At 35.2% G+C, this 16076-nt stretch overlaps 1 long non-coding RNA gene across 1 annotated transcript in view; it reads right to left on the bottom strand.

The window, feature by feature from the left end:
- Positions 1–1023: 1023 nt before the first annotated feature.
- LOC106014608 (uncharacterized) overlaps positions 1024–16076 on the bottom strand; it is a 41743-nt gene continuing 26690 nt past the window's right edge. Inside the window, exons 3-7 of the long non-coding RNA XR_001186036.4 lie at positions 8460–8541; positions 8156–8271; positions 5918–5984; positions 3161–3185; positions 1024–1204 (exon numbers count right to left, since the gene is read on the bottom strand). This is a non-coding gene — a long non-coding RNA (uncharacterized lncRNA). The remainder of the gene's footprint in view (positions 1205–3160; positions 3186–5917; positions 5985–8155; positions 8272–8459; positions 8542–16076) is intronic.

Here is a 16076-nt window from a genome sequence, read left to right on the forward strand (position 1 = left end):
TGTTTGTTTGTTTGTTTTTTCCAAATTGATTAGCATCCATTGGTGTCATATTTACACTAGCTGGCATTATAGAACTCTGCAAATTGTCATGCAATTTATTGTGCTAATAGAGTTCAAACATTCTCCATTATCTTTCACTCTCCATATGCAGTTAAAGGATATTACTTGCAGGAATTTGGCTTGATAAATGTTTCATGAGTGGAAGCCAAAGTCTCCTTATCCTTCTTAACCACTAGACTATCTTTCACCAAACAAGAGTTTGTTATTCTGGCTCTCACTGGTAGGAAGGCCGCTAATCTGCTGTCCCCGGGAGGGAGCAGGGGAAGAAAAACAGCCATTCAGTTTGTGTTCTTGCTGCAACAATGTTATGAACCTTTCAAATTGCCATATGCCAAGAGAAGAAGCTCTGAGCAGCTATTCAATACTCCTCCAAAACTGATTGTAATGATGTTTAATTCTCCTCACCCCCTGTGATGCTGTTGCTACAGCAACTAACCATTCTGATCTGGTGAAGCCAAAATTGGTTTCAGAATTTAAAACATTTCAATAGCTTTTGTTTCAGTATTGCATTTTGACTTTGCACGGTTAGCAAACTGAATAAATATTTAAGCCAGAACCCTATGTGGACACAGTAAACAAGCAAATGGTAAACTTGGGTCTGACAGGAGTCTCTGTTGGTAATTAGGACATTCAGTAAAAAGCACTTTCATTCAGGAAAAGCATTTACCTAAACCCAAACACAAGTGAGCATATCTGCATATCTGGCATGTCTGCTTCATAAGAGTGGTCTAGCTGAAGACACACCTCGACACATGGAGTGACACATGGAGTATTTTCTTCCTTTGTTCTACTCTTTTTTCTTTTTTTCTCTTTTTTTTTTTTTTTTTTTTTTTACAGAAACCATCTCCTTTTTGTGCTAGAAGTCATCTTATTCCTTTTTTTTTTTTTTTTTTTTTTTTTTGAGAAATACAGTGAGAAGTGAGTAGGCTTGCTTATGCAGAGGCTTACTCGTTATTGCACACCTTTTCTCTTCTACTGCAATGCTATTGCTTACAGACTTAAAACTTGACTAACTTTTAAAGGCAACAGTAAGTATTCCCTCTGCATCCCCTGGCTTGGTCTGTAACAAGAAATATTCACTTTGAGTAGGAGTCTGCATTCCTTGTGAAGGTAACATGCTTGATAGCTTCAGTGGGAGTCTTAGCTGTAGAAAGAATTCAAGACAGAGCTTATAAATATGATGTGCAGCACTTCTGTGTGCTTCACAGGGCAGACAGAAATACAGATCTTTGCATGCACATACCAATTTTAAGAGAATGCTTGAAAGGATTATTGTGAGTTTAAACAAATTCAAAGTATGCAGTAATTGCTAAACAGTTTGTAAAATATGTCAGTATCATCCACAGGGAAAAATACTTTTTATATAAGATAAGGAGGGAAGGAGGGAGAGGAACTGCACAGTAATGAAACGTCTAACTTTGTGAGACAATGCACCCCTGTTGGAAGATTTCAGTAGATCATAAAGAGCCTCACGAACAACACAGTATATAGCAGTCACATGTATAAGGTGCCTGACCACCTTTAATAAGCATAGTTACTCATCTGTATGTTCTGGTAATATTAAAAAATTGAAATATGACTCTTGAAGACAAATGAATTTTATCCTTCAGGAGTTTCAAACTGAGACAGTGGAGACAACTGTTTTTTGTATCCTTTGCATTTACATAAAATTTCATATTGATAAAAACAACAACAACACACTAGGTAAGCAGTCCTCCAGCTAAAAGAGTTGGCTCCACAAAAGAACAAAATAAACATTTTTAGACTGTCCCTGGCTTCATATTATGGGCCAGGAATGGAACCAGGCTCAAAAACAGCTACCACAGCCAAACTGGAACAGTTTGAAGTTTGAAGGCCTGTCGCCCTCAAACTGCAGTGCATGGTAACAGCCACTGTGCCACCTCATGTGCCTAAGGCAGAGGGAGAAGAGGTACTCCATCAACATCCCCTATACGCTTTGCGGGAAAAGCCCTGTTCTAACCAAAATGCAGTATGCAGGTGCAGGAGAGCCTAGTACAGCAAGATAAAAAGTGCTAAGAAACAGGAATGATAATGGTTTAGGAGGTGAGAGGGACTTTAGCAGAAGAAAGACTAGCATATGGCACCATTTGTGTTTGAGATGGAATTAATTTTGTTGGGTCAAGAACTGAATATGTCTCTGGAGAAGAAGATAAACTGGAGTTAAAATCATTTTGACTGAGAACAAAGCACCATTGTTTATGGAAAAAACAAACAAACAAACAAAAAAACATGGAGATCTACAAAATGGAAGTGAAGCAGCAAGCAGAAATTACTTAAAATAAGCAATTGACTGACTTTTTTGGGGGGGCGAGGAGGGCGTAGTTAAATCCATCTGCTTGGACAATGAATGACAAAATTGCAAATAGTTGCAAACACAAGAACATAAAAAGAAGTAAGGTTATTGATTTCTCTCATATTAATGATATATATATTTATATTGGGTGTTTTTTTAAACTTAAAACATGAACTAAATTTAACCTGACAACAACTCTTAAAGGGGGATGGGATGGGGAGTGGAGAAGGAATGATCAAAAGATACAATCTTAATGAATATCACCTAGAATGTTCTGGAAGATGTTGTAATTGCTTAGAAGTGGAGAGTACTTCAATCTTAGATTTGGAAGCTTACTTGCCATAATAAAACCAAAGGAACTCTTTGAACTGTCAAGTACCACCGTTCAAGCCTCTTGCAACATGTTGCATGCAATATTTATGAAAGGCCCTTTAGAACAGTCCTAAATTTCACATATGGTTTTAGCCTAAAGGCAAAGAGTGTTCTGTTGTTGCTTTTAATGTCACACTACATCACATGCAAGTTACAGGTACATATCAACATCTTGCATTGTATAATCCCACCATACTTCACTGAAATGTTAAGCTTTCAGCACTCTCGCCCACAATATGATAATTAGAGCCATTCAAGTACTAAAATTGGCACATTTCTTTTCCACAGAATATCATGGGTTATTCAGACATTTCACACCCCACCTCCTTCTACAATTTTCTAAGTAGCACTCAGATGGATATAAAAGTGAAGACGGCAAATAGTGTGTGCCAGATAAGACTGTGAAAAGCATACCTTTATCTTCAGTTCTGTTCTTCACCTGTAACACAGAACACCAGACACTTGTTTTCTCTCCTCCCTCACTTCTCCTTCCCCCACCATATGATAATGTAAGATATTCTTCTTTGATCTTTCCAAACATATTTCAAGCTCTTTTGAAGACAGTGTATATATAGTTTCTATAAACCCTTTTAAATTTTTTATATTTCTAAAAGCTTCCTAAAGTATAAAGGGCTTTTAAAATTTAATATTCACACAGCCCATCCTCTTGTGTCTATCTTCAAGAAAGCCGTGAAAACCATGCTGAGTGACCTTGTTCTTTGTGTTACCCTCCTGGAATTTCATGGTTCCCTGCATGAGCAGTCATACAAATTTAGTTAGTATGGAACACCTTGAATATTTCTTGCTAGGAGCTCTCCTTCTGGTATGGATCACTACTCTGATTTTAGGAAGAATCAAGGAAAGAATGTGTTCTTTCTATTTTTATGATTTTTTCTTCCTTCCTTCCTTTCTTTCTTTCTATATATATACATATATATATATATATGCAGCAAGCAGAAATTACTTAAAATAAGCAATTGACTGACTTTTTTGGGGGGGCGAGGAGGGCGTAGTTAAACCCATCTGCTTGGACAATGAATGACAAAATTGCATATTTATTTATATATAAATAGATATAAATAAATAAATATATTATATTTATTTATTATATTTATTTAATATATTTATTATATATATTGCATATATATATATATATAGCTTTTATGAGGTGATGAAGTGCTAACGAGTAGCTGGAATTGAAAAAATTCCAGGAAGTACTAAAAGCTTAGAGAAAATATTACAAAGAGTAATTGCAATATCCCACTCTTAGCTTCGCTACCCATTTCAGTTTGAATTATATATTTAAGTGCTTTTAGTTACACAAAACCATATATTCACAGGGATTCATGTCCTACTAAAAAAGTCAGTCTTAAAATGAAAAAAAAATAAAAAAAAATCTATGGTGGTTTTTTTTTTTTTGACATTCCCAAGGCTGGTGAACTGAGTTTAGGGAACAAATGAACTGGGAATTATACTTTTCAAAATTCAGGCAGATTCACCAATTAAAATTTTGTCATGATGCTTCAAAAATATATCAGTCATGCATGACTGTTCACAGCCCGGAATTCACAACCTACGCAGAACAGCGTAGTGATGTTACTCCCCTGCTATGCAGCTAAAGGGACAGACATATGTGAAAGTTGCAATAATCACAGTACAGGTGCATTCTGTAACATCATTACTATGTATTGATTTAGAACGAGGGAGCTACATCCAAACGAAACGTAGCTCAATGGACTTGTGTAAATGTATTTGAGATGAACGGAAACAATGGAGGCTTTCATAAATCCTGTGTTACATCTTTATATTTCATTATTCAGTAAGGATATGATATGATTAGATGATATGATATCATATCATATCATGATATGATATGATTTTGTTAACAATCATAGATGAACTATGATTGTTAACAAAATTTAATTTAAAAGTTAGAAAGAAATCACTATGCAATGAAGAAACTAATGGCTGTGATAAGAGAATGGAGGGATGATTTGCTGTTTGTCTTAAGAACACTCTATTAGGGTCATTTAGTTTTGCAGTAGAAGCACACAGAAAGCATAGAAAGATTCAACATAAAAGCAACTGTTTCTGAACAGTGCCTTCTCTATGCAATTAACTGAAATGCCACAGAAGTAAAGGGACTTTAAAAGAGAGTCTTACTTACAATCCGAGAGAAAATCATCATGCACTTTAAACAAACAAAAAGCTGAGATATATTTGCAATTTACTATTCAAAAACAGTGCGGGACATTCATTTATAGCTGTAAATAGTGCATAAACTTTAATGGGTGAACATGAGTAATAGGTAATGGAAGTGATCAGGGGTGACCATGTGCTACGCTGTTATCATGGAATGTTTCTGATACCATATGCGAAAACTAGGTAACAGTCATTTCTTATTTTCATGGGATATATCTGAAACGCTTTATGCCATACTTTTATGCCATTACTTTGCTCTTATAAATTGCTGTCAGCCTTTATGAGTCCTGACTCTCAACTCTGTACACAGATATTTTTAATGTAACTATTGCTCCATTACAAGCAGGCCACAGCAACAACAGCAATGAGGAAAGAAGAAGTGGTAGGATTTTCCTTGTCAAGCTAGGCAGCATCAGAATTGCAGGCATGAGCTCTATCTGTTAAAATAGTTTCTCTTTTGTGCTGAGAAGCCAAGCAGCATTTGTCACTAGAGTAACACAGAAACAGGAGCTGCTGCTTTGTTACTGAACATTCAAAGGTATCTATTTTATTCTTGATAGCTCTTGCAACTCACAATAAAATCAATGAAGCTTAAACAGAGCCTCAGGATTTCATTCCAAGACCAGTACCATTTCTTAACTGGCCCACAGAAGAGGTGGTTTCCATTGTGTTCATTTCTTACAACAATTCTTAATAAAGCATTTGAGTCAGTCTTGATCAAATTATAAAATTATAGACTGTATATTTTTTAAGCATATTACCCTACAAAAACTAGTAAGTAGCTATTTACAGCCATAATTATTGCTTTTTAATTAAATGCTGTCTTTGTTACACAGTATTAAGATGACCAGGACATATTTTAAGATGATTCTTTTTTGGTTGTTATTGTTATTTTATTAAAATATAAACAAAAAGAATAATATATTATTTTAAGGAAAAATAAATTTGTTTGAGTCCTGGATGAATTACCTTGCTCCATGAAGATTAGGAATTTTGTCCTTCATAAAGTTGCATAAACAAGACTGGACCCCAAGGTCTATGAAGAATAGGAAATTAAAATTAATTAGTGATATAAGAGGATATTAGAACTCCATATTTTTCCTGTTTCCCCTATTATTGATCTATACTTCCTTTTTAGGTCCAGTATAGGACCTAACATAGGTGATGAATTTAAGTAAATGTTTATTATTTACACGGTTTTGTTTTATTTTATTTTTTGTTTAGTTTTATTATTTTCTAGGCCAAATCCTGAACTAATTTTTATTTACTTGTGGCCATTTGCCATGAAAATTGAACATATTTGAAACTGCCCCAAGAGAGATACAAATAATAAACAAGCTGAGAATAGTACTGTGTAGAGGAGGGAAATAAATAATTAAACAAATAACTAAGACAGAAGAGAGAAAAGTATCTAGAGAGAAAGAAAAAAAATAATAATTCTGAACCTACCATGGGAGAAAATAAAAAGAATTCCTGTTAATTACTTATAGAAAAGAGTGAAACATGGGAAATATTCTCTTAAGATGAACAAGAACAAACGATTTTCTTCATATATCTACTCCTTAAAGGCAACATTTGCATACTTTGAGAGTCATACTGAATAATCTTGTGATCTGTTTTCTAAGTCCATGCAAATACTTTGCAAGCCTGGCAGAAATTGTTAGTAAGGATTCAGCTGGCTCTGATGTTGGCTTAGAACATTTCAGGCTTGTTCAAAACATATCAAATTCAATATTCCTAGTGGGGAAAAAAATATATATATATATACACACACACACAATAAAGCTCCTGTATACTATCAGGAGGCTTTTTGCCTAAAAAGGCAAGCAGCATTATATTTCAGGAATAATTAGGGACATGATAAATTTACATAAGTCCATTGATCAGAATATGCAATCAATACAGTCTGATATTCACAAAGTGACAGAAGAAAATTACTGGATGGAAATAGAGTAGTCAAAACTGATGCAAAGCTGGCAAAGAATGGAGCTGAAAAGGAGTACTTATAGAAGAAATACATACTATAAAAATAAAGATCTATAGAAAAGGAAAGTATATAGAATCTATAACAAAGAAAGACAGAGTGGAAAAAAATGGAAAAAGAAAAAAAAAAAAATCAACAGATGAAGCTTGTTTCCGCTTCCTCATTCTTATTTCCCAGCACTTTAGCTTGAATTTTTCAATTTTTTTTATACCCAGAGGAAAGGAACAACGTGGTACAGAGACCATGGCTTGCCCACTTGCCATGGCTTGCAGGAAGAATAGTGTTGTCAGTTGTCATGGCAAATACTCAGCATCTTTAGCAACAGCTAATTGCCAAAAATAATAGCAAAAATAATACCTGCTTGCTACCTCCTGCAACTAATCACATTCAAACTTTGGTTACAATTAAGAGTTCAAAACTTACTGACAGATGAACTGTGAGCAGATAACCGTATTTCCTTAGGAAGCTATGCTTAAAATCCCTCAGGGCACACACACATACACACACACACGAATCACTGTGCACAGGACCTTACATTGTACAGTGTGGTTGAAATGATCTTCCTCTAATGTATATAAACAATAACACATACCAAACTGGCATATGCAGAGTATAAACAAGTAAAATACTTAAGAGTTTATAATCATGGCTATTGCATTATGTAGAAATTTTGACATGGGCTTTTTAAAGATACCTGGAGCAAGAATTAAAAAATGAAAAAAACCTGTGAGAAGATGAAATATAATAACTCTGTGGGAGACAAGGAGTACTTAAGGTTATATGGCAATTAACTTTACGATTTGCCCTTTCTCTTGTTATACCTTCCATTGTGTGCCTACAATATTGGATGTTCATCTTCAAATTATGTGTCATTATAAGGATTGTATGACATTTCTCCCCAGTATGTTTCATTTTCAGTTGACAGACTGGTAAACTGAGGCAGCATGATTTGAATCTACATAAGGCTATCTCACAGACTGAGAAGGGAGCCAAACTCTTCCATCACAATTTTGTGCTATACTATGTTGCAGGCTACCTTGACCAAAAGGCTTCATTAAAAAAGTAACAAGAAAAACAAGACATTTCACATCAAGACAGCACTTAGAACATAAATGTGAGGGGGAAACAACACAGAACAGATAGGTAAACTCTTCCAAGCCAGGAAGAACTGACCTCCTTCCAACATGTTATTATCCTTTTCCAGTGCAAAGGAGCTGTTTTACCTTTGCTCTCCGTGTCCTCAGCTGGTCTTCTAGTAATAACTCTGATAATAAGCCTCTGTCTCTCTCTCTCTCTCTCTCCATAGCAAGGAAAACTCCTGTCCCCAGAAGGCTACAGTCTAAACATGCAAAAACAAAATAAAATGAAAGACAACATAAAGAGACCTCAGATATTACATTCATATCATGCACCTTTGTCCCATTATTGTATTTTCTTTTGCAGTCCATCAGGGATAATTTCTATCCCATGCTATCTGCAAATTTATTTATTTATATTATTATTATTATTATTATTAGGAAAGCTTGCCTTCCTCTTTGATGTCCTTTCAGGTATAGATGTCCAAATAGATCTTGCCTTGGAAAAAGGGAGAGTTGGCCTATATCAGTTGCTGTAATGAAGCAGAAAGAAACAAAAATGTCTGATTGAGCCCAAATGGTGGGAGGAGAGAGGATTTATCTTCCCTTGTGAAAAAGGGGTTACACTAACAAAACTCAGCAAACAAGTGCACAAACTTTTTTCAAACTACCCTTCAAAGTACAAATCAGCACCACACTTCAATCAGGAATGTATCTGTCACAAATGACATTAATGCCACTGCTTATTTCAGCTGCTCTAAAAAAAAAAAAAATAAATAAATGAATTTTTCATCTCTGGGAAAGACTAGGATTAAAGTGCTTGTGTTTTGCTTTCACTGTTACAGAATTGCAGATAAGCATTGCTGCTGAAAATTTTCTCGTGGAATAGAAACTACAAAACATTTAATTTGGAGCTATTAAAATACAGTAGTGTCAGAACATGATCATAACGAAACTTAAATAGAATCAATTACTTAAAATAAAGCGTCACCTTTTCTTCCATTGATGGGAGAATTTGCAGAAAAGCCAGCACATATGCAAACAATAGAACCTCTTATACTATTTACTCTCAGAAACGTAAGGGTAAGACCCCATGTGAATCAATTTACATGCACAAAGGGAAAACCCTGAGCATGCCCTACATTTTGAAGTGCATACTGTTACTTGCCATCTAGGTAGGCTTCCAGCAGGCATTATCATGTACTATCCATCTCTTCTGACACCTTCATGTGATCAATATGAAACAGACAAACAGTCTGAAGCCCTTCCTGTAAAGTCCCCAGCCTCTTTTCTGCAAGGGCAAGTAGGATTTTAATCTTTTTGCAAGAGCAATACTGACAGTTGGAGCTGCATCTTGGGAGCATGGTGGGGCTGTGAATCCCAGAGACATTATAGGTATATCCACTTCTACTTTGTAAGCAAACATTTGTTTACATACAATAACAGTATAGGTTTTTAAACTAACAACTAAAGAACAGTTAGCCACTCTTTCTGGAATGGTGATACTTGAAACAGGATAAGGGTAGATCAGAGAGAAACATATGCTGCATTGCAACGACCATTCCAAGAAATGTTTCACAGTGTAAACAGAACAATGCACAGTGTAATTTACCTACAGTTAATATATTTACTGGAAGAATAATGCTATGTTTCATCTTATTTTATAGGCTAGCTGTTCTCCCAAGGTATGTCACTGAATGCACACACATGCAGCACAGGAATTGCACAGCACTTCAAACATGCAGAAAAGACACCATGAGTCTGAACAGATGACATAAAAGTTCTGATAGAGATTTGGGAGAAAACAAACAAATACAGTATTTAACCTTTCACCCTTAGTGTATGGACAACCGTATCACTATTGTTGTTGACTCTGGGAAAAATACACAGCTTTCATCTCAGTCTTAGAAGTGAATCTTCAAGTACATTATTGCACTTCAAATCAATATCTCACAGTTACTAAACCTTCATATGATGTAGCTTGAAGTGGAGTAAAAAAGAGAGCAGCTTTAACAAGACTGGAAAGAAATTGTTGTGTTTAACTCTATTTTGAGCTGAATACTTTTGTAGATGCTCCCTGATGATGAACTGTCATCCTTCAGCTCATTATGCAAGGTCCAAATGTGAATCCAGAGCACGGAAATAGGAATAACATATGTGTTGAATGCTGAGATGCCATACGCACTGAGAGCCACAGGCAACCCAACTCCAGCATCAAGTTAAGAGGGAAGATTGGAGTGTAGCAGAGTAACAGCGTGATCACAAATTATACAAAACAGTGGCCACCAACACAAAGGGGTGTGTAAACTGTGGTTTCAGTTAAAAATGACTGCATATATATCTGAATGAATTGGGGGAATAGAACTTTAAAATAAATAAATAAATAGAAGAGTTCAATGCCCCTTGCTAAATGGAAAATGTCTTGAGAGAACTATTTATTCCTTTAAGTTCCATGGGAAAATAAACAAATGCAACTAACTGGAAAACATAAATTGGTTCTCAAAAGTCATCCACAACTTGAAATCACTTTTTTCTCCTTGTGAAACAGAGGACAAACATACAAGAAAAACAGAAATAACCCTACACACTGAACACATCCACTTTCAGCATTAATTTGCACTTTTTTTTTTTGTTTGTTTGTTTGTTTTTGGAGGGGGAGAAAGGGGAAGGGGAAGGAAAGGGGAAAAAAAAGAGGTTGAAAATGAGAATACATCTTATTTCCACCAAAAAAAAAAAAAATAATAATTAAGGAATTGGCAAACAGATTAAAACTTTGAATATGGAAGAACTTGTTCCTTCCACCCTAGCGCATGACTTAGCCCACATAGTATTGGATTACTTCAAGAGAATGAGTGAGTTTTTACACTTCCTTTCTGACAATATCTTCATCGTGAATGACATTGCCACAGATGGTGATATTTCTGTTTATGATCATATTTAACTAGAAAACTGATAATGTTAAAAGGCAATTGTTTGGCACAGAGACAAAATTTTAACTCAAACAGAAGATTCAGGGCATTTTGAAATGTGCTCAAGTTAATAAAAAAAAAAAAAGAGAGAGGAGAGAGAGAGAGAGAGTTGGTGGTGTTTCTTACTATCATAAGACAATTACTTTATTTCTCACAACACAATTACTTTTGCTACCTTCTGCTATGTCTCATAACACTCTTTTTTTTTGTTGTTGTTAAATTCTTGTACTGTCATTTAAATTGCAAGTAAAATACGTATACTACTTTAATTCTACTGCAGGTCTCAAGTGAGGAAAGGAAAGAGGGACAAAAGAGGAAACTCTTCTATGGAGCCATAAGGAGCTTTTGAAATAATGCTACATTTACTTGCAGAAAACCCCTCAAACCCCTGTCATTCTTCAACACCAAAGTGCATTGAGAAGTTGTCATTTCTGATTTTGTGTATGCTATATATTTGCTGCATACTTGACAGAAGCTGAGGACTACATTTGGACCTGACTACAACATCAACAATTCTGAAAATTATACTGCAAGTCTCAAAATATTTGGGTTCTTCCTAAAAAAAACTCAGCTCACTGGAACAAAGCATTTACAATAGAGTTCAATTTAAAACAAAACAAAACAAAAAAAAACGTTTCTAGTCCTTATGTTTGCAGAGGAAAAGCTTCAAGACATGATTAGAAACTAGTATAAAACTTCCAAATAAGTAACTAGAAAAAAAAAAGTCAAAAAATATTTAATATTTTTTAAAATGTTTTCTTGTGTTGAGATTTTTATCATGCCCTGCTTACTTTCAGCTCACTAGATATGTAACTACTCTTTAAATTTAGTGCAACAGCAATAGTCATTAAAAATGACTAATTTAGTTATTTGACTTCGAAGTTCTTATTTTTGTAGGGACTTTTCCATTTGGCAGAATAGTTTCCTCCAAGGTAACATCAAAGGTGTAGAAGGCATTTTCTGGGAAGAAGTCAAGTGCTAGGAGAGTCTGAAAGATACCATGTATCTTTCATCAGCCATTTTAGAATGTAGTTGTGTGCATATGTGTGTGGGGAAAGTCAATTAAATAATAGGTATTGTTGCTATTTCACAGATAAACATCTTATTCATGATGTGGGAAATGAACAATACTGCAGGCCCTCTTTAGTTATGGAAATCTGATGATGCAGAAGATGGAGGAAAAGATGCCATATATTCCATCAGCAAAAGGTACCAATATTTTAACAGAATGAAAGGTGCATTCTTTGAGACTGGACATAGAGTAAGCAGTTCAGCAATTTGATCCACCACCTTCTGTTTATGGGGAGTTTTTGTAAAATTGGAACCCTGTGAAAATCGAGGAGAATTAAGATAGTTAAAATCTTACAGAATCAGGCTCTTGTATTAGAACAGTTTTTACAGATGGGCTTAATCAGCAGAAGACTGCCAGGACCTCTAAACACAGAGGTTGTCAGAGATTCATTGCTGGGTCAGCTTTCTTGACTCTTCATTCTAATAAAGACAAAATGCCCCATGCCATTTTGAATGACAAGTCTTTTTGTAATCTTTGCTAATGGGGATTTATTGTGAATGCAGAATAATGAATTGAACAATTCTGAAGTCAGTTGTAAGCACAAAGACCTGTAATTAGTGCTTCCAGCTTCTGACTCTAAAAAATTTACAGTCATTGAGCTGGTATTCAAGCTTTCATGACTGAATTAAGATTAAATATATACAATGAGGTTGTTTTACATGTAAGGCAAAAATTAAAGTTTCTTTAAAAAAATCTTTTTACTCGTAAAATGTAAGAAACCATAACACAATTACTTATAGGCTATCACTCTAGATTTTTCATAATGGATATACAATTGGCCTCTCCACCCATGATAAAGGCCTTCTGTGGCTATGTTGTCAGAAAGATACATGTAATGGCTTAACATCCTTAGCAAAATGAGTAACATAGAAAACAAACAAACAAACAAACAAACACAAAATAAACACCCCCCCCCAAAAAAAAAAAAAAAAAAAAAAGTATACTAGTTTCTTGAAACAAATATATATATATTTTTTTTCAGATTATTTAAATATTTTTTTGCCATTATTACAGCCTCTACTTAGGACTATCATAAGAAACATCATCTTTTATACGTGTAACTATGTATGCAACATCTATATGCCAGCACAAGTTTAGAACAAACTGCATTCATGTTATTTTCATGATATCAAAATAAACAAAACAACCAAAAACCAAATTCACTAGGTCATAAATTATGTTCGGCTAGTGAAGTATGTTGATGCATGCAAAATTTCAGAAGTCTTTGTAAATGAGACCCATTAAGGTTTGGTATAGAACCAGGAATAAAACTGGCCTTGTGATAATGGTGATGGACTGAAATACAGCATTTAAACAATCTTTACAAAATAGAAATAGAAGCGTTATCAACCTAGTAAAAGAAACCCAACAGAACTGTTTGGTAAGCAAAACGCTACAACCGTTGTCTCTATTTTTCAATGCAGTTATCAGACAGAAGAGTCTAAGCATTACCACCTTTGATAACAGCAAAACAGGAGGCAATGCCTGTCTCAGAGACAGATAACTTCCCTGAGGCAGGGGAAGTTTAGGCTTGACATCAGGAGGGGGTTCTTCACAGAGAGGGTGGTTGCACACTGGAACAGGCTCCCCAGGGAAGTGGTCACTGCACCGAGCCTGTCTGAATTTAAGAAGAGATTGGACTGTGCACTTAGTCACATGGTCTGAACTTTTGGGTAGACCTGTGCGGTGTCAAGAGTTGGACTTGATGATCCTTAAGGGTCCCTTCCAACTCAGGATATTCTATGATTCTATGATTCTATATCAAAACAAGAGGAGATGAACTAAAAATTTCCATGATAAACGTGCTCTCCTTAGCCTTCTCACCTCCACTCTACTATGTGAAAACAATAAACAAGAAGTCTCTTCAAGGGGATTTCTTAATGTTTTTGTATACATGGAAAACTCAAAAGCAAGACCAAGAAAGTTTTCACCCACCTCCAAGAGCAGTCAAATACACATGAAAACTCCAAAGGCTTATGACATCTTCCATTAACAACCAACTTCTCTATGTGGCCCAACCCCCAACTAATTTGGAATCACAACCTAAAGTATTTGACTCATTAAACAGATTTTACCACGTTCACTGAGCTTAGTAAAATGTAATATTTTTTAGACTCATAGAATCATTTAGGCTGGAAAAGACCTCTAAGATCATCTAATCCAAACTTCAACCTAGCACATTTTGGAAATTTGATCAATAAAAAAGCTAACACATAATTTACTTAAAAGACTCCCTTTGCGAATTAACCAATGAATCCAAAGGAGGCACATGTAAGTGCCCTGTAAGTTATCATAGAATTATAAGTTATGCAGCAGAAAGTCTAAAGAAAAAGCCTGAATAAGTAAATTTTATCAAGTAAAATTGGCAAGCTAGAGATTCAATTTCCAAAGTGATAGCCTGTAACACAGTCAAATTGCCCCTTCCACAAATTAATTTGACATTTTGAAATATAGCTACCATTTTTTGCTGACCACTGGTACCTTGATAAGACAGAAGAATGAAATAATTTCTCATGTAATTGGATCCTGAACACGGTTCTACTGTATAGGTCATATGCATCAACTCAGTTTCCTAACATCTAAAGGAAAAGAGCTATTCCATATTAATTTACATTTACTGAATTATTCAAAATATGCTCTATGGAATTGCATAGTATAGATATGATGACGTCTACTTTAATATTTACTTCTATATTGTCTAGAATACCATTTTACTGTAAAGAGCTCAGGATACTAAAAAGCTAATGGATAGATTTATGTGCCAATAACATTAACAAGAATCAACACGGAGTAGTACACTGCTTCAGAGTACAGAAATCAGTTCAGAAATCAGATGCAAGAATAAAATGAAGCTTCATAATATCTGACCCAAAAGAAATTTTCACTTTCCTTATGATGTCATTCAAGTTTCATGATTGAATATAACATATAGATATATACAATACATCGTTTTTTGTATTACATTAATATACTGATGCAGTTTTACTCACACCACCAAAAAAACATCCGGCACCACCAACAAAAAAATCCTCACAAAACCACACCTAAGAGACCTATGCTTGTCTTGCCTCTCATTGCCTTTGCTCTGGGGAAGACATGCAAGCAGTGGGACATTCCAACTACAGAGAAAGTGCAGGGAATGCTGGAAGCTGCCTGTGATACTCGTGAACCACATATTCTCTATAGAGTGAGATGAATCAACTCAGTGCAAGAAGAAGGTAATAGAAGATAAGGCAGATGAAACTGGGTGAGATGACAGTGAAGAAATGTCCCCTCTGGGGAAACCAGGCGCTCATTCTGTCTCAAAATTCAGAAATAATATCTTTTAAAAATTTCTCTCACTCTAAGGCACTTTTTAATATACACTGGAAAGTTCTCAATTGCTCATAACATCTCAAGTAATTGCACCGAATCAAAAGATTCAGTGAAATGAGATCTCTCCCCACTGTTTGAAATATACAATCTTAATCATAAAGTATTATATATTTATGTATAATATGTATTTTTAACTCAATTGTAACTGTGAATTTCTGTCACATTGGAAAAGAAGTCTTCCCCAAAATGCTGCAGACATAATTTTATTAATTCAAAGTCTTCAGCTACTTCACACCATTGTGGTGAAGCACAAGCATGGTACATCATGAGCATGATGAATTTAAACTCAGGTCACATGAATGAATACAAGAACCTACATGTCAATCTCAATGCCAACAGGAAAAAAGAGCAGTTTTCCAGACAGCTGAATTATCAGCAAAATTTCTTCCAGGCTTACAGAGTAAAACAAAGATTCCTTGACCAAAATTCCTGTGTGATCTTCAATGTTCATTGAAGTGATGATATGGACTTGGGATATGACCTGGATCACACCTTTACAAAAGTTTTCACAGAACTGGTACACCTTAGGAAAAAGTGAGACAGGATCAATGTCTTGTTTCATCTCCACATTCCTGCTTTTGAGGGCTCTCTTTATAACAAACTTCCCCCCCCCCCCCCCCAACCCCAACCAAATAGAAGGTCAAACGTTTAC

This window comes from Anas platyrhynchos, chromosome 2, assembly GCF_047663525.1.
Source record: "Anas platyrhynchos isolate ZD024472 breed Pekin duck chromosome 2, IASCAAS_PekinDuck_T2T, whole genome shotgun sequence".
NCBI lineage: Eukaryota > Metazoa > Chordata > Aves > Anseriformes > Anatidae > Anas > Anas platyrhynchos.